This window comes from Xiphias gladius, chromosome 11 (assembly GCF_016859285.1).
Source record: "Xiphias gladius isolate SHS-SW01 ecotype Sanya breed wild chromosome 11, ASM1685928v1, whole genome shotgun sequence".
Taxonomy (NCBI): domain Eukaryota; kingdom Metazoa; phylum Chordata; class Actinopteri; order Istiophoriformes; family Xiphiidae; genus Xiphias; species Xiphias gladius.
The window spans coordinates 23,486,834-23,506,666 of record NC_053410.1 but is presented as its reverse complement, the minus strand read 5'-3'; the positions used below and the strand labels follow the sequence as shown (position 1 = coordinate 23,506,666).

Genomic DNA, 19,833 nt, shown 5'->3' with positions numbered 1-19,833 from the left:
AGGAAACCTGCACAGTTTTGTGTGCACTTAAAACCAAACTCCACCCTGAGATCCTCTCTTACATATCATCAGTGTGTGTGATGGCCAAGTGCATTCCAGGAGTTATTTTGTGACAAAGTCCTCTGACTACTGTAACTATTGACTTTCCTTCTATATGCTTCATCTGCCATGTGTTTCAGGATTTCTGAAGAATGCTTCTGACAGACATCAGAAATACTGCTAATTTGTTGCAGTCACTTGGGTAGTTATATGAAATAGAGGTTTGAACTCAAAAAATGAACCTAAGATGGAAGTTATAGATATAATGCAACCAGTGTCCTCAACCAAAATAAAACTGAGAAACCTGTAGGCTTCCATCATCCAAAACACTTTTCACCATGGAAGTAAGTGACCAGAAATCACAGTAACCCTTAATTGTGGAATGACCAGGGTTGGATTAACACAGTAGGGGGCTATTGACCCCCTTTTTTCCATTCTGTCTGCATTCGGCCTGTATTAAGCACAGATTTGTTTCATAACATTTACTATTTAAGCAGAATACAAGCTGAAATAATAAAGGCCTTAAAACTAGATCTTAAATCAGGGCCCCTCTACAAGATGGGTCCTCAAGATTAATTAATGATGCAGGTGTTGCCATAAAGCCCCTTCATTTAAGTTTATAATATGCTTTAGTGGTGCATAAAGTATTAACAAACAAATCTGCTGTTAATTGACTTTTCAAAAACAAATTGCTTGGGCTGGGCCAGTTACACAATTTGGATGAATGGCTGAATGCTGGAATGCACTGGTCTCACCATAAACTTGTTCTTTGCACTCCAAGGGTTGCTGAAGTTTTGACCTCTTCAGAGTATTCCCCTGAATGAAATGCTTGAAATTGAGCTAGAAATCACTACAGTTGCCCACTTTCCCTGGTTGGCCCGGCCTTGACCGTGACTGGCTGTGACTTTGCACCTTCAGAAGCTTTGGGTGTTTCAGACCAGATTCAGCTTGTGAATCAGATCGGTCGTAGCACTGAGAATTGTAATGGAATACAGCAGTGAATGTAACAAACTATTGTTGGTACCTTTACAACTTTCACTGGCTTGAATACACCTCCTTAATTTTGTTTAATTTGTTTTGTTTTAATTTTCTGTTACACATCAAATGTTTTCAAACCACACCACCTCATTATAACTTGAAAATATAAACTATTTTTGTTGAATATGGAAATTTATTCTTGACGTCTCTGGACAGCGTATGTAACAAAATAATTCAGCTCAAAGGTCCAAAACCTCGTCTCACGGCCTTCAAATGACCCAAGTGCGGTCAGTTACAATGAGTGGATGACGACTTCAGACCGAGATGGTCCCTGCTAAGCAAACAGGAGCCATACTCTGAGTATCTCAGTGGGACTATACGTGGTTGTACTGCCGGAACATCTAGCTAAGGTATTCATATCAGTAGTAGTGGGCGCTTACAACAAACCAGTCAACACAGTGAGATCTCTGCTGGTTCACCCGAAAGACACAACAAAGACACTCTCCAGTCCCCTGAGAGGAAGACTGGAGAGGTGTATGACATCAAATGTGACAGCTGTGGGGAATGCTACATCTGTGAAATAGCAAGGATCCTGGACAAGAGACTAAATCAACAGAAACAGATATCATCAGCTGTCTATGAACACCTGACCAAAACCAGTCACAGCCTCTGCAGGGAAGAGGTCAAAGATCTTCATCCAGGAGTCAGTGGACAAAGACGGATCAGACAGGACATTAAAATCTTACTTCCAGTCCCATTTGCTGAATGAAGACTGTGAGATGTGGTCAAAAGATCTGAAAGCAGGTTTTTGATGAGTTTAAAAGTCTGTTCTCGACCACGTAAAAAGTAGTTTGATGAAAAAAATTTTTTAGCTCAAGGTCCACTTACTCACTCACAAACAAGACGACAACCATCGGTGGGTTTGTCAGCCATAAAATGTAACCCAAGTACCATATATTTCTGTGATACATGGGAATCTGCGCATCCTGCACACAGACTAAAAAAGTCATACATGTTACAGACCACATCCAGACAGTTTTATTATGCATTTTCATTTGTTGCTGTAACGTTCGATGCATGAACACACAAACAAAGAGATCCAGCAACCGATTTTGGGAGACAGCTCCTGCAAGAAGAGTAAAAGAGCTGCTATTGTTCAACAAAACAAAATTCATCATATAAAATCAGAGGGAAAGCAGTCAGAGCAAAGCAATGACTGGAGGGGAAAAAACAAACCTGACTACTAAATATTTAGTTTAACTTTCTCCTTCGTCACAGGGATTGTGAGCCAAACCAAACCTGTAAGAAAAATGCTTTGCTTCCAAGCTTTTTCAGCCCAAACCACTCAAACAAACAAATACAGGCAAAGTGAAATGGCCTGAGATTTTCTGGAAGCAAAACAGTGTGGAAAACCTGAGAATGTGAGTCACTTCTGCAGCCTTTGGGAACATAACAGCAAATAGGATGGAAAATAGGGGAAAAATGATCTGAACTGAATCCAGTCTAGACTCATCCACTCTTAACACACTGCTCAAGCATCACTCTACTTCCAGGCTAGACCTGTCAAGCCCAGTCCAGCCCACCTGAGCTCAGGCTAGTCCAACGTGTTCTAGTTTGGTTCAGTTCAAAGCTAAACCAGCACGTTCCCAGTCGAGTTTACTACAGTCTTAACCAAATCCAGCTTGACCCTGCAAGCTGGCCCAACACCTGTCCCAGTAGACACAAAGAACCACAATACAACCCAGAACAAACACAAACACCTGCCCACAAACACAAACACACACACACACACACACACACGATCCTTACACGGCAGAGGCATGGGTTTACTGTCCTCCTCATTAATTACTGAACAGACAACTTCAGCCAAGACACACGTGCACACACAAGTGCATTTGATCATATAGAATGTCTATGTGTTATTTGTATCTTTTTTCGCAGTGTGCAAAGCCCAATCTGCAAGTTGTGATAAATATAAAGTATACACTTTGCTCCTCTGGGAGTAAGCAATGGGGTCAAATAAAACAGAAACATAAAATTAAAGTGCAAACCCTGCTTAACTGTCAGTTTGGGAGACAATATGAACCACTGGTTCATAACCTATTTGGCTTGCGATCTTTCGTAACTAAGCAATACTTACTTTCTACCCATTTTCACAGGTCGCATGTCCACGAGTAGTGAGCAGGTCACTCACAGAGTGATTGGCCCCTTTAACTTTATGTAATATCAATGAATTGAGAGCCCTAAGGAGAGAAATTCACCGGTATTTCACCAGAAAATGCACGGATGTGATAAAATCCAGAGAAAAAAAAAATTATTTAGCATTTATGTTTTTTCCCTTTTCTTTCCTATCTTCTTAATTCTCTTGTGACCCCTCAGATTTTTCGCGACACCTCTCTGGGAACCGAAACCCCCGAAGTTGGGAGCCACTGCAATGCACAGTCTGACTTTGTCCTCGCGAGGGAGCAATGCAGACCATGCAGCAGAATCAAACAACTTTCCTACCAGAGCAGCGATCCACCTGCTTCAGCTGTGTGCTCTATGTGCATGGACGACCAGCTTTGTGAGTTCGCCACCCCGAGTACACACTACTTGCTTCCACACAAAGCCCAAATTATGGTGTTACACGCATCATCATTCAGTCAGAGACCAAAACAGTAATCTCCACAAATGCTACTCTGCACCACTGACACAGATACCAGTCTGTTGAATGGCTGCCAAGTTGACAAAGCAATGTAAAAAAAAAAGTATATAATTATTAGGCCATAATCATACAGCACCTGCAAGCCAAATATCCCAATATCAGAGCTGGTCTGCTAACAGTCCCTCACTCATTCAGCATTTGCCATAGCTGGATTGTTTCAGTCTGGGTACTATTGTCTCTTATGCAATACTGTGTAAGTGACGGTACACTGCACTGTGTGCAGTACTGTAGAGGCAATTGGGAGTACAGACTGCCCTCAATATAGACTTTGTACACACTTTTATGTATGTACACCGTATTAGTATACACTCTCAGTATCTGCTATTTAAACAAGCAACACGGTTTCAATATCTCAGTAAACACTCTCAGCATACACATATCTTAGGACACGCTTCTGCAAACAGGGACTGAGAAGACAAAGAAGCTTTGCACACAACGTGTACCGCGGAGCAAGAGGTGATGGAACATGGCGACAAAAATGTTACTTTGCAAGGAAAGTACAAAGAAAAATGTTCAGTTACTGACTCATAAAAATACCCCAAAAGTTCTATACACAAGTCATACAGTTACAGTAATGACAGTACATGTAAACTGTCACTTGTCTTGTTCAAAGAACAGATCCAAAACTTGGTGTTTTGACTTTGTTTTGCCCCCAGTGCCGCAGGAGCACAGCTACCAAGGGTGTATATTTTAGATTATTATTACTTCCTGTATTTATTTATATTTATATCAATCTAGGCTGTTGTGCTTTGTGAAATACTGGTAGCCCAACAAAAATAATAGAAATTCTATGTAAATTGCTTTAGTATAATTGTATACTGCAGCATCTTTTCTTAAAATTACATACAGTTTCTTTGGAGGGTAATTTTGTACTTGTAACTGAACTTAAAGAAATGCACTGTCCTTCACCGCCATATCTTTGATTGATGTTCATTTTCAGTGTTTTTTTAGGAGACTATTTACTGTAAATCAAAATGAAATTAAGCATGCAGAGGTATTATTCCATATTTACAATATTTGTTACTGCAGCTCTTGCTCTCAGGCTGCATATGAGCCTAAAAGCCTCCACCATTTAGAGGGCTAGTGCAGCCTGAATTTAAGCTGAGAGGTGAAATCCAAGGTTAAAATGTCCACAGGGCACTTGGAACTGCTTACATAGCTTATTAGTAAAAAGTGAAGACGACTCAGATGAATGTCCAACCATCCATCATCCATACCCACATATTCCAACTTTTTTTTATCACATCACAGCCACTGTAAAGGGAATTATTAAGGGCCGCTTGACAATTAAAGGACACATCAGACTGAAACTTGATTACATCTAGAACCATCAATAGCTCAAAGTTTTAATTCGTCCAATACTTATGACCAAACAATTGCAAAACTAATGACATATAACATAGCAGCAGAGTAATGTTGTCACTGTAAGCATGTTAAGATGCTGACATCAGCATTTAGCTCAAAACACTGTGTGAGGACACACTCACGGGACCGCCACTGTGGCTGTAGACTAGATGGATCCTGGATCCTGGATCTGCGTTGATATTAAAATGCATCCAGTTTGCTGAAGGAATATGGGATCCTACAGGCTACAGTACATTCGATAAGTGAGACTGAAGAGCTACATTTTTGCTCTTTGAAAGCAGATAAACTGAACAGATTGATGGTTCAAATCTGATACTGTGAGCCTGTCAAGAATTCATGAAGCTTTTTCGTGCGCTACTTTTTATGATACTTACTTTTTGATTTATTCTCACTCAACAACCTTTGAGTTAGAGAGGGGTGCGTTCAAGAGATGTGATCAAAGGTGACTCATCTTGAATCACTGAACTTAATATGAATAAATCATGAAGGAGGCCTGACTAAACTTGTAAACAACAGAATTCTGGAGCCACTTGCCAAACGCAATGTTCACACGTAACATCTGACAACTAAGACGAGTAGCTCTTTTTAACTGGGAACCTCATTTCAGTGATCGTTTCTATTTACAACATGCAACATTCCAAATGTTCATCAGATCGGAACTCTGTGATCAGCATCAAAATAACCCAGGTCCTGGACTTACACGTTATTGGGTGCAAGAAACACGGTGCGTTCAAATGTTTAATGTTTAACTGCTCTCTCAATCTGTGAGGCTACACTGTGGTGTTAGGCACTGAACAGCATATTCTCACCGTCACACACACAGAGTGGGAGGACGAGATGTGTGGGAGGGGGTATTCCAACAGAGTACATGATGTAACATAGACTACTATACAGGTAGTGGAGCAATGAGTCACTGAGCTGAGGGAGGTAACATGATAAGATCTCAGCAACTCAACATCTGTGTGTGTGTGTGGGGGGGGGGGACTTTTCCCAACGGGCACTGCAAAATTGCCCACATTAACAGCTCATTTCGACTCTGTGTTCAAGTCTAAAATAATGAATTCATGGACACTCACTCTGTAATTCCACATTTTCGGTGTTTCAGGAGATTCATAGATGGAACTGCATAAGGCAGAATAAAGGAAACGACTGAACTACCATTAACATTTGGGTCAGCTTTTATTGGCTGGAGCGCGGCCAGCCTTACAGAGGCGAATGTCCGTGACTGAGTGATTAAGTTACACCATTGGTCAGCCAGCTCGAGAGTTGGAGTTTCCCCATTGGCCGTTGCTCTTTCATAATGAATTGGCGCAAACAGTTTCTATTACGTTATCAGGGGGGCGTTTACAGGTAATGTTGCCAACTTGGCACCTTTGTTGCAGGAATTACCACCTTTTCATACCCATTTAGTGGCTTTTTTCCAAAAAAGTACTCGGCGACAGAGCTAGTGACCTTTTGGACAAATCTTACCTACTTTCCATAGAAGAGAGTCGCCATTATTGCTCTGCAAGTGCGTGGTGAGGCTTTCCCTCCACAGGCACACCTCTATGCGTCTGATTCAACTGACCGCACGGCAGCTGCATAGACATGAATGAGCTTCTAACTCTCTCTGAGTGATCATTTTCCGGGTAAATATAGCCGAAAGCACAGGACAGCCGTTGTCTAACTTAAGTGTGTGGTGATTTTGTCAGACGACGTGGTTATAAAATCAGGATTTCAACAGTGTAGAGCAGCAGCTTGGAAAGGGTCAGGAAGTGACTGCTGGTGAACATGTATCATGAATTGGCCACGTTTCAGTCACTGTTTCATACTTGTCCCGTTGTCTGACAACCGAAACAGAAAAACATGTAAATGAGAACAGCTATATTGGGAATTCGGCTGTATTAAAATACTGTATATGTGAGCGCAGAGAAGAAGCAGACAAATTAACGGCTGAAACCAGCTCACACTAGGCAGGATGCAAATATGACGCAATGATGTCATGAATATGCTAATTAGCATATTACATCATCTAGCTACATTTAGCAACTTTAGCTACTTTCTATTTAAAGTAGCTGTTTATAGCGGTTCCACAACAGTTTTCAACTACATCCTCAATTTCACACATTGACCTTACACGGTCCACTAGCTTATCCATATATCTATCTATCTATCTATCTATCCTCTCTTTGAATGCAGCCTTATCCATTACCAATACTATTTTCTTTTGGCTCCTGTTAAGAGGCCTGCTCTGCAAACGCTGCTCTCCTGACATCCGATCCCCCTGTCCATGTTTACTTCTGTGCGTGTTTGTGTGTGTGTGTGTGTGTGTGTGTGTGTGTGTGTGTTCTGCATGTACAGCCTACAGTATTTGCCTCGGGATCTCCGAATACAGAACAATACTTCCTCGGTCATTAGATGCTAAGTGCATTGGGATGCACATCATAAACTTACTGTAAGTACAGTGGAAAACAGAATGTAATACAACGTTGTAATCAATCTTTCTTATATTATCAGGCCTGTCCTAGGAGCTAAAATGTTGCTTATAATGACAGTATTTTAACAACATCTTATTTTTTAAAGCACCTATTTAAACACTGTTGCTTGTTGGATAAATATATCTAAGTAATGATTTTAATAATTAAAACACAAATAAATAAATGTTTAAGTAAAAAATATAAATGAGCAATTAAAACTGAGCAGCTTGTGAGCTGTTATCAACATTGTTACAACTATATTATATTTAAAAAGAAAAAGAAAACAACAATTCAAATAATGTAACAAAACAATACCAACTCGAGGTCCTCTTTCAAGTGTTTGTCAGGGCTTTCAACCATATCGGTGTAACTATTAAACCAGCACAGATGAGAAGTCCTGAAAGTTTTACGGATGAAATCAGGTACTAAGCTAGCATGTCAATACATCCATCTCACAGCTGTGCAAATCTGCTGATGGAGACCATGTCCTTGAAAGCTCTAGGAAAAGCTAACTTGACCTTGAGTTGGAATTTCTCTGCCAAACAACTATGTATGAGCTTCCATGCCTAATTCTATTTTTAACCGATCATATGTGTGTATGTGTGTGTGTGTGTGTGTGTCTGTATGCGTGTATAGTATATATAGATTTCAGTCTGCCTTTCTAACCAATTCCTGACTAGCATTCATGCAATCGTGTAGTGAAGCACTTATCACAGAAATAAATGTTTGACATATCCACATTCTACAAATTTACAGAGTACATCCAAGCACAGAGAAGGCATTACACATAAAGCCTAGTTTGTGAAAATGTCTTGTGTTTCCTTCAGTTTTTTCCTCATAATGTGTCAAAGTTTATTGTGTGATTTTTTTAGGTAAAGCTGGATGAGGTGAAACTCTCACACACACACACACACACACACACACACAAACACAGTTAGTATGTGAGAGAGAAAGAGAAGGAAAGGAGCAAGAAAAGGTGCTGCTTGTGTAAATAGTGAAAAGGAGGTCAGTGCCTGAAGGGGTGGAGTGATGGTGAACACTGCTCAAAGTGAAGGCACTGAGAGTATAGACTGATAAGCCACAACCTTAAAACCGCTAAGTGGTTTTAATAGTGTGTGTCTGTGTGTGTATATCTATCTATCTATATATATATATATATATACATATATACATATATATGTATATAGTATAGCTGCCACACACACACACACACACACACACACACACACACACACACACACACACACACACACACACACATACAAACACTAAATACCCTATTGTGAAGGTGGATTGATGGGAAACATTAAAGCTGCATGTCTCATCTTTGCACTTCCACTTCCTTTCAAACATTGCTGATAACAGTGCAAATGCTGCTGTAAATCCTACACAATATGAACTGTACATTTCAGTGTCATAAAAACCTTCATCCATTGCTGACTTATGACTTAATTAGTCACAAATTGCAAAAATCTGCAGAATATAAGTGAAAATGAAAGAGTTGCTGCAACAGGAATTTGATCAAGTTGTCTCACGTGTTACAAAGAAAGTACAAGCTTTATTATGTTTACACTAAATTAAGAGAAACGCCACCTTCAAAGCATGTTTTATTTTTTTAATTTTTTATTTATTTATTTATTTGCCTTGTACAAAACCAAAAACACAGCGGCATAAATGTAAGGAATACACAGTGTGTCTGTCAGCTCTAACATAGGATGCAAACATTTGCATGTCAAGCTAACTAGCTTACTTGCTACAATATTAATGGGTCGTTTATCATGCAGCAATCATTAACTTAACCACATTACTTTGTGAGCTGAGAGGTTACGTTAAATAAAGCTCAGTCCCAACTCATACATGCATTGTGCAGTATCTCACCACTGGAAGCCAGTCCTGGATGCCATGAGTTCAAGCTAATGGGAGTGGCTCTGACTTACTCCTTACTGGATTTAGAGAAGTTTACATTCCGGCAACCTCAGCCACGTTACCCAAGATGGCATTACGTATGCCAGACACAATTAATTCTCATCCTAAAACCCATCTCTCTTGCAACATTAAAAGTGAAACATACTGTTTGAAACTACGAACAAGTAAGCTAAACAACCAACCAGGATTATGCTAGAAAGAAATGATCTTAAAATTTTCCTTATCATACTTACAATACTAGCACTAGCTCTACACTGCAATGCAAGAAAAATGCAGTTTGTTTTTACATGGATCATCAACTTTTGAGGATGAAGACTTTTTACAAGCTTCTTGTTTTAAAACGAGTCAGCTGGAAACAATAAATCCTGGGTTTTTAACCTATACGTGGAGCTAATGTTAGCTAAATTAGCTAGCTAGCGACAGCTGATCAAACCTGCTAGCGACAGCTGTCATTTCAGCAGGTACAATTGATGTTCACAGGCTAGAAATGAGAAGCTGCTTTTGTCTAGCTCTGTTTATATTCAAGACCCATTGTTTTCAAAATTAGTAAGCATTTCAGCTGGTAAATCTGCCACCCAAAATACAGTATTTGCCATTTATCATTGTTAACTGCAGCTGTACAGCCGCAAATGGACAGCAAGACAGGCATAGCATCAGTAATTAAAGGGGGCTGGTCTTAGCAAACGGTCAATGCTACAACAATACTGTAAGAGGCTTTTTGTGAGCTTCTTAATTATTTTAAAACTTGTCTTGAAACTTGTCTAAACAAAGACAAGTTTCCCCAGATTAAAAGCAATGTCTGGGGCTGAAGCCGATGATAGCCAATATCTAGTTGGTGAGTGACAGCCAATGGGATCCGCAGTCAGGGTTCAGCATGACATTCAACAAATGGCCAATCAAAGCCCACAGTATTGCAGGAACATTATCTGCACCTCCGCTTGCTCTCTGACTGACCTGTTAGCCCCTGCACGCTACAAAATTAAAAGGATTATTCTGAGCTTAGACTGTTTGGGCCTGAGTGAAACATGCCCCTTTACCCACAGGTCCTTACTAACAAGCTTAATACGGCATCTACACGCAGAGAAACTGAGCAGAGGGTCAGGTTCACCAGATAACCATGTTTACAGGGGAAATTAGAGGGGATACCTGTTCACTCTTAGCTAGTGTAGCGCAGTGGAGTAATGCCAGTCCTACTGTGGGATTATTGTGTGGTGATGCTATCATCACAACCACTCTCCCACTGTCTATTTATAGTTCACAGAGCTTTCCCTCTCTCTCTCTCTCTCTCTCTCTCTCTGTCAGTCTCTCTATCACATTCTCCATACTGGATGCCAAATGCATTAAAAGGAGAAGGTCAAAAAAAAAACAAAAAAAAAAAAATAGAACCACCAACCACCAGTTAGTGGTTTCAAGCTCAGAGAGAAATACGGCAACTGTCCCTGGCCCTACAAAGAGCGCTATTTTGAAGTTGGTAAACTTCGTATATCCCCCTATATCAGACAGAAAAGGCAAAATTTTCACCACAGATGATGACATTATTTCATATTTGTATATCAACATCAAGAATGCAGTGGATATGTATAACCTAAAATAAGTAAGCAAGCATGAGTTTAGTGTCCTGTTCGAGGACATTTTGAGCGTACACAAGGCTGGAACAGATCCTGAAATTATGGGGGACGGTCTCTCCAAGCACTGGTCTCTTCTTCCCGACAGTCTAGGGCCACAGGTGCCCACCTTCATGCTCAGAAATTTTGAGACACTCTGTGGCTTATTGAGGTGTTTCCTTTAGATTTTGACCTGCAATCACATGTCATTTGTGGAGTGATTTATCTGAGATCTGGCGTATTGAGCTCAGTTCATTTGGTCGGGGGAGAAAAAAACTCACCCGTCCTTCACTTGGAGCACCACCTGCTCTGTCTTGTGGATTTTCCGAACAAACTATGGGCATCAGTTCAGTGTGGCTATGTAACAGTTTGCCATTTATAGACCAAAGTGAGTCCAGATTTGATCTTTGAGTTTTTTTAACCATGATAACTGAGCGCAAAGGTCAACCAGAAATCACAAATTTATATCCGTAAATCATAAAAAATTCATTAAGGCAGCATTAAGAACAACATTCTTCTGAGATTATAGGTAGGTAATAGTTTCTTCTGGCCACATTTAGTCTTTTCACAGCATAGGTTTAGGAATTCTGCTAGCAAAAAAGATTTCAGATGTACTGTAGGGACCTGACCTTATTTTAGGGTCCTGAAAGTATAGTCCCAGTGTTCAGACAGGGACAGGGAACGCTGGATGGCTACTGATTCTGCCTGCCAGACGGGCCGCAGCGTCTGAGCCCCAGGCTGGGAACACAGACGAACCACGGCACCTTAATCTGGATTAGCTGCTAAATTAGAAGCCTGGTTGCTTGTGTAATCCCGTTGACAAGGTTCTGGCAGCCCCCGTGGCCATTTGACGGCAGCCAATACATTCAGGCCAGGCCAACGTGTGCCAGACAGAGTGACCGACTCATTCAGTACCAATACATAAAGCACACACATATTTTAGATGGATCCTGTGAAAACATACGTATAAGCACGTCGTTAACTCTACCACAGAAAGTACTACTATCAGAAAAGAACATGTGACCGACATGAGTAATTTTGTCAAGAGCTATAAAGCCATCCTGAGTACAGTGGTGGAGGAATTATTAAGCCTTACTTGAGTAAAAGTATCAGGACCACAATGTAAAAATACTGCACTACAAGTAAATGTGCTCATTAAGTAAAAAGTACTTATTATACAGAAAAATGGCTCCTGTAAGCCACACACATATATTGTTGTATACGACACAAATGTGTATTTATTTGTTGGACTTTTTGTTGCTCTTTCGTGTAATACTGGATTCAGGTTTCTGCAGTATTCACCAAGTTAAATTTAAGACCTTTTAATACCACATAGCATGTCATTTAGTATCTGTTTCATGATCATACTAGCAAGAAGGTATAAAAGATGCCAATAAAAACCAAGGAGGGATGATAGGCCGGTAACTATTTACTATGTATAAGATTTATTTGCATCTATATTACATTTTTTATGTCTTTCTCTGCTGTATGACTCCTAGTGATATAATCAATTCATCATTTAACACAAAAAACTAGATGGGTGAATATACTGATGGATTAATCACTTAACTTATTACTCATTAATCAAAATTCCATGTATATATTAGGTCAGAGGTCTGGGGAATTTCCAGCCAGTCATTGCTAAAATCCTACACAAAAATTTTTAATAACTACCTTTTACCCTTTAGAAATAGACTGCTTATGTCAGAGAAAATATTTAATTTTGTAAGTGAAATTTAAGATATTGTATATCTTCTAAAGCCTCCTTTTAAATATCAAATAATTCAAAGCTTTTTAAGAATTTCCAAGACCAGGAGGCCGCCCGTGGATAATTTTACCTCTTTCAAACACTTATTTAAAGGAGACCATCTGGGTAGTTTAGGGGGGAAACCAGTGTTTGGTGGAACTGATAACAACTCATAGGCATCTGAAACAAGACAAGAGGCCTCAGCTAGACTCCTTTTTATTTTCTCAGATGTCACATGTCGGAAAAGGTTGGAAACCGCCGGTTTAACCTTCAAATACGTAGTGTTTAATGCACGTTGTTGTATTTTCTTTTCATGTAAAATCTTAATCTGAAAGATAATTAGTAATGATAGCTGTCAAATAAATGTAGAAAATACAAATTTCCCCCCAAAATGTAGAGATTGATTAAATAGCATTAAATGAAAACATTCATGTAAAGTTCCTAAAGATTGTACTTAAGTACAGTATTGGAGTCAATGTACTGAGTTACTTTCAACCACTGCGTGAGATCTCTACAGGAACCTTATAACAGAACCCTACAATTTTCCCCTTCAGTTTGAACTTGATGACCCCACACGTACCTGTCTAAGCACTCACGCGCACAAACACACACACACACAGACACACACACACTAGCACAGTCTGCTCTAATGTATAGATCCGGACCAAGGAGGGAATGCTCTGCTGTGCTGCGCCGGAGCAGCGCGGCGGCAGATCGGGGTCACGTCCGTCAATCAGCGTTGGTGCGTGTGAGCTTAAAGACAACTCGGTTATATAACGCAGGCGGCCGCAACAGTAACTACAGCAGCCAATGCGCACTGCTTTCCTCGGAGAACACGGGAGCACACCGTGGCCAGTTTGTCCAGCTCCAAAAGGGTCAGACCTCTCCAGTAGGAAAACCTTTTCAAGCTGGACTCCACTTTGAAAAATTCAGTTATTCCTTGCGGATCATCAGAGACATGTGACTTTTTAAAGTCCTACAAATGTGCCGAACATAACATATTTCCATATAATGTGAACTTTTAGAATTGATTCACTCTGATTGTTACGGCGGTCCCGCTGTCCATATCAGCAACCGAAGAATGTCGGTACAAGGGGCAACCATTACCAAATTGTAATATTTCATTATAATAAGTCGTATTCTGTGTGTCACGTGTATGCCGATTTGAAGAACAGCTTCGATTAATATGTAGAACATTACCACAGGTCTTGTTCTGTAGCGTATTAGCCCTGAACAATAAGCAAGATCCAATTAACGATAGTTTTCCCAGTGCAGTTTGACGGTACACTGTCAAGCGCGATACAAGAGTGCGTAACGGGAATTCCACGCTGCGCTTTTCGCCTCGAGAAAGCCTTGACTGTAGACAGGCGGGGACACTCGTCCGTTCATTGGACGCGCACACGTCCCGTGTTTACCACACCAAGAGCTACTACTTTTTGTAAATGTTTGAGGTGCTGAAACGAGGAGCTACGCGTGAGATCGCACGCAAGGACGCAGGGGTGCCCGCGGAGAAAACGACATTTGCCGTCACGAGCGAGAGCGCCGGACACCAGTGCACCGTTCAAGAGTTGAAGACGCAGTTGAAGACACTCACCCTCTATGGCAGATCCGTCCAGCACGGTGCTAAAGTAGGGAAAAAAGATCTGAAAGAAATGGCCCTCGAGATTTCGTTGCGATGGGAAGCTCACTGCGCCGCTGTGGGGGTGTCTAATTTCTGTTTGACCAAAAAACAAACAAACAAACAAAAAAAAACAAAAAAAAAAACAAAACTGATTGACCACGTACAGGCTCAGTCCAGCGTCTCCAATGTCACAGATCGCGGCCAATGCGAAGTCATGTCAGATCAGGCAGACTGGTGCTGCGTTCAGGTATCATGAGGCAGATAGGAAACACGAGAGGCTACAACTCTGCCCGTGGGCAGAAAAAAATCGGCCCACTTTTTATATTTTAGAGGCAGAATCCGATGAGAAATTACAGCTTTTCCTCGCTTTCGAGTAGTTTACCTACCATTTAAATACTTAGTTTAACAATTCAATACAATACCTGCTAAATTAACTATACATAGGCCTATAGTATATAGTACAATATATAAACGTGCGTATTGGTTACCCCTGCTAAATCTGCCTGTAAATCTTTACACGCTGGGAAGACTTGGGTTATTCTGTGACTTCTTTCCCTCTCAGAAGGGAATTTTAGGTGACACGAGTTTAAAACTTAATACATTCGCACGGTCCGCGAACGCAGCAGCAGGCCTTGTGTGTGTGTGTGTGTGTGTGTGTGTGTGTGTGTGTGTGTGTGTGTGTGTGTGTGTGTGTGTGTGTGTGTGACAGACATGTCGTGCGGTGACTCAGAGCTGAGTCAGAGCGTCGTGTCCCGCCCACACAGCGGTGGCGGCCAATAGCGGTCGTGCGGAAACGGGCACAGTGGTGAGCAGTCACGCAGCCCTCCACAGTTCCACTGTGTGCGGGTTTAAAGGGACGCCAACGCCCGGTCCATGTATCAGATCTTTCCCCTTGACCATTTGAGGCAAGTGGGAGGGTATACGTGATACATATTCATGTGTGACATAAAAATGAACAAATATTTATAAGTATGAAAGATGAATTGGATCACATTCACAATGAACACGGGAAAGAAGCAACATATTGTTTCCTCTTTTTTTTTCTCCAAAAAGCCCACACCTCATTCAAGGACATCATTCAATCACCTAAAATGACATCGAAATATCATCACGAATATTTATTTCGAGCTCACACGACGGACACAAAGACGCACCTCTGTCCTCTTGGCTACTTTGGAGAAGTAACAAGGGGGTGCTGAACCTTTTATTTGTCCAAAGGAAACTGTGGTCGGTGATGACTCACTTGTTTGATGAAAAAGCTCAGTCAAAAATGTTAAACTTGTCCCGTGGCGTTTTTCGACTACTAGTAGCGCTGTGGAGCACCGCTCCACTGGTTGGTATGTCCACAAGAGCATGGGGGCAATGCCATGAAGGCCTACATTCAAGCCAAAATTTCACACTAGTCACTGTTGAACAGTTGTTGGTGGTAACGTGCTAGGAAATGTAAAAATGGCCGTTAGAGGCAGGGGAGAAGAAAACTTTGTCGACTATAAAAACCTCACAGGGCACCTTAAGGCCTGCAATGCAGACTTTTTAGATGGGTAAAGAAATGTTTTTCAAAATCTTCAAAGCTAATATTTAAATCCCATTCAAAACAAAACGGTGACATATATATGGGTCAACCCACATCGGCCTACCCTCCTTCATGACCCCCCCGCTTGACCAGCGTTGGACGTAGGTCAGACGCTGCCAGGCTTTGGTGAACTGGCGTTGCTACCAGGAACGGAAATGAAGGAAATGATATCAGTGTTTAAATGTCATTTAACAACCTACCACGAAAAGAGAAAGAGAAAGAGAGAAATAGAGAGGGATCTAATGAGAGGGAGTGTGCAGATGGAGAGCCAGAGAGGCGAAACTGAAAGTTAACCGTTACGGGTAAATTATTATTTATTTATTTATTTTTATCAATGTAATTCAGTGTAAGTCTTAGGGTTTTCAGTTAATTGTTTGAAATGACACTGAAGACTGGAGTCTCTGCTGACAGTGAATCTGGGTCACAGCTGTCTCCTATGTATGGTCTCTATACACGTGTCTGCTGTCTGAAAGTGGTGTTAGTGTTTTACAGCCATGAGCTGAATTGTATGACTCATTTTTTTGAGGTTCATGCCCACTGGATGCTAGCCATTATTTTAATTTGTGCTAATAGGTGCTATCATTTAAAATCTTTAAAACTCTCCCAAAGGAACCAACATCTATAAGAGAGGAAAAAACTTAAGCAGTACTATTAATGGCCTGCAGGGGGCAAAAGATTGCATTTGCAGCAGTGATTACTTTCTTCTCCTGTAGGTGTTGACACCAACACGCTCACATCTGCGTATCTGCTACGTCTAAATTGCTACTGCTGTTACATGTCACACCAAAATGACAAAAAATAGAAATTGCAGCGATCAGAGGATCCACTCATTTAGGCAAAATGAATCCATGTGAAAGTTTCATGTAGAGTTCAACTTTGGTGAACTTGGACATGCAAATTTGCAGCGTTGACCAATAGCAAGCTGTCTTGAAAGTGCTGACTTTTGAGGGGACTTTTATATATCAGTAAAAACTCTTCCATGACAGAGGAATGGTTTGCTGACAGTTATGAGACAGGAGTCAATGGTACAAATACATCTTCTGAGTAAACTATGTGAACTTATTGTCCCATTAGTGACCAAGCTATGCTAAGAAGCTAATGAGTTTCCTGACCGTTAGCAAGCTCGTTGGCTCGAAAAACATTATTTTCCCTCTTGAATAACTTTAAATTGAATGCAGTAACGCGCAGTAGGGAACAAAATGCCAGGGGGAAGTAAACAATAGAAGAAGAGAAAAAATAGAGAGAAACTCCGGGAGTTATTGTGACCGACTAGCGATAGCCCGGCCAGGCCGGCTAGCCAGTTAACAGTTAGCTTGCCAGCTATAGCAGTTCACCAACTGGCCCTCTGAGTGGTCATTACATCTCCAAGCTTCCAGTCCCATCTATTTCAGGTAAAGCAGTGGATGACACTTTGTTGTTGTGACCACCGTTTTATGGGTGGTGTAGGTTCACAAGTGTAGAACTGGTCAGATAGTTAGTAAGTACGTTAAGCCCAGTTCCCTGAGATGCTTGGTATGTAAAAATACCATAATCTACTTTGTATGAATTCGAAGTTCAGTTCTATGGACACACTACTGCTTCAGGGCCATAATGCTATAGTGGTACAACGGGTGAATAGAAATACAGTAGATGTAATATAAGGCCACTATAGACTCTCTGTAGAGTACACAAGCTCATATGATTATGAGTTTTTGTTCAGCGCCTCATCTTACCAGTCAGCTGCAGGTCTGTCTGAATGAACTACACACACACACACACACACACACACACACACACACACACACACACACACACACACACACACACACACGCACACACAACTACACACACACACACACACACACACACACACACACACACACACACACACACACACACACACAGACACACACACACAAACAAACACACAAACAGCCCTGCACACAGTTTCATACATATACAGGATGCTTTTTGAAGGTCTGCTGACCTCTGAAATCTAAGTGAGCAGGCTGACGTGGGGAAGCAGAACTCTGCCATTGCTGCTTCCCTCCTGTTTTCTTCCATCCCTGCACCTGCTTCTCCTCACAACTCACAGCTCCAATACCACCCAAAGGACTGGACAGTATTTGCTTTGGACTGGTGTACAGTGACATACAAGGAATATCAGGTAGCACTTGATTTGCAACGACCTCTACTGACAGTCAGTGGGAACCGCAACGCGAAATCCTACACAAATTCTCCGGAGCAGCCACTATTCCTCTAGGTACAATTACCCTTGAGGGGTATAAATAATTAACATACTGGTTGACACAAGGTGTCAATGAGGGCATTGATCCATCTGCATTGGTTCATTTTAGAAAAAAGAAGGGCACTTAGAGAGTACAGACCTTGGCAAGGCCAGAGTCAAACAACATAAACCAGACTTCAGAGAAAAAAATTCAAATTCATAGTAAACGATCCAGATACGCCCCCAAATGTAATGGTTTCTTCCCTGGCCCATGCTCCATCCCTCCACCAAGTTTGGTGCAAATCGGTTCACTACGTTTTTCGTGTTGCTGCTGACAAATCAACAAACAGACACGGGTGAAAACATAACCTCCTTGAAGGAGGCAAAAAGAGGCTACACAGAATCTCTGTGAACAAGCCCCCCCCCCCATCATGGCCACATTTTTCTTGCATCTGGGAAAATGAGGAAGGACAGGACTTCGGGATCTGACTGAAGTTACTACCCACAAGCCAAGCCATTCTGGACTACCTGAGAGTCTGCAGCATAACCCGTGATTCTAAGGAGAGGAGCCATGGCCAGATTAACCTGATAGGGGACCAGGGGCAAAATGATTTGCCTGGTCGATCCTCCACCTACAGCCACTTCCAGCTCCTGCCTCAAGCCTCTTCCAGTTACCATCAGCACCAGCCTCTACTGTCAGATTCTGGCAGACAACTGCAGCCAAAACCTCCACCTATAACCTTTCTTAGCCAGCTAAAGATTCAACTTCTGCCTCTCATGTACAGTAGCAATTTCCTTCCCCTGCCACTTCCTTCATCCTCCAGCATACAGCTGCAGCCCAAATCACAGCCTTCAGTACCTGCAAACTAGTTCCAGTTCCTCTCTGACACAAATAGGGGGCTACACCCTCCATCTACTTCTGACAATCATATCCAACCCCACCCTCCACTTGCCATCTTTGGCAGCCACCCGTTGCCTCCGGCTGCAGCCTTCAAATGCCAGCTGCAGCTCCAGTTTTCAAGGTGCTGGTGACAAACATATGCAGCATGATTTCCCAGAGAAGCCTTTTTCCATTTGTTGAGCTGTTGCTGTCATGTGTCACTTTGATTGGCACAGGTGTTTCCGAGCAATGATATAGTGACGAAACCTACTGAGAAGGTGTTTATTAATCACCACACCCTCCAATTCACATTCCACCTCACCCAGCCCTGTGGCGCTTTGCCCTGCTGCATCTATATGAACCATAATAGCAGGTGCACGTGGAGTCACCTCGCAGTCCGTGCACCAAAGACCTACCACTTTGCTCTTACGGCCCGAAAAAAAACTACAAAAGGACAGTAAACTACCAAAATCTACCACAAAGATGTAGAAGAAGGTGCCCAAACCTCTATTTTGGGCCCTTTCCCTTTTTTGTTATTTTGAAACTGGAAAAGATGGAAATAAAAAAAAGTGTCAAAGAAATGTGTCAACTTTAACTTTTTTGCCTTTTAGAGATCAGTTCATCTTTTAAGCACTATACTATTCACAGTAACTGAAATTTTGACCAGCGGTGCCCAAACCACTGGGCTAAACTATGATTTTAAGATGCTGTGGACATTATGTTAGAACTGTGCC

General features: G+C 41.5%; 1 protein-coding gene across 1 annotated transcript in view; it reads right to left on the bottom strand.

Moving 5' to 3' along the window:
- The window catches only part of sertad2b (SERTA domain containing 2b), a 39,155-nt gene extending 24,562 nt beyond the window's left edge, over window positions 1-14,593 (bottom strand). The window contains exon 1 of the mRNA XM_040139156.1: window positions 14,414-14,593. The gene's annotated coding sequence lies outside the window, so the exon portion shown is untranslated. The remainder of the gene's footprint in view (window positions 1-14,413) is intronic.
- Window positions 14,594-19,833: the final 5,240 nt, after the last annotated feature.